This window comes from Scyliorhinus canicula, unplaced genomic scaffold (genome assembly GCF_902713615.1).
Source record: "Scyliorhinus canicula unplaced genomic scaffold, sScyCan1.1, whole genome shotgun sequence".
In the NCBI taxonomy this organism is placed as follows: domain Eukaryota; kingdom Metazoa; phylum Chordata; class Chondrichthyes; order Carcharhiniformes; family Scyliorhinidae; genus Scyliorhinus; species Scyliorhinus canicula.
In genome coordinates this window covers 138,609-139,246 of record NW_024055437.1, presented here as the reverse complement: position 1 = coordinate 139,246, position 638 = coordinate 138,609, and positions in this window count along the sequence as shown.

The window sequence follows — 638 nt, the reverse complement described above, 5'->3', positions numbered from 1 at the left end:
AAGAGGCCAGTTGGGTTTTATAACAATCCAGCAGTTTTCATGGTCACTTTTTCCCAGTGCCGGCCCCACAAATGACCAGATTCATTCAGCTCAATTTCACAACCTGCCTTTGTGTTTTTGTGGGTTCTCTCTCACTCCCTATTTTCTGTTTTGAATCCGTTTCACAGGGTGTTTGAAGATGAGGCTTCAAAGTCCGGAAACTCAAACCAAACATCACATCAGGATCTGACAGAGTCCTCAATATATTGTATCCTGAATATCAGCGGATTTTGAACATGGAAGGAAAAAGCATCGTTCACAGTGGGGAGAAACCGTACACGTGTTGTGTGTGTGGACGAGGATTCACTCGATCATCAGGCCTCATGAGGCACAAATGCAGGCGCACTGAGGAGAAACCGTGGAAATGTGCGGACTGTAGGAAAGGATTCACTTACCCATCCAGCCTGGAAACTCATCGACGCAGTCACACTGGGGAGAGACCATTCACCTGCTCCAAGTGTGGGAAGGGATTTACTCAGTTCACGGCTCTGCGGAGTCACCAGCGAGTTCACACTGGGGAGACCATTCACCTGCTCGGAGTGTGGGAAGGGATTCATTCAGTCATCAGCCCTGCGGAAACACCAGCGAGTTCACACTGG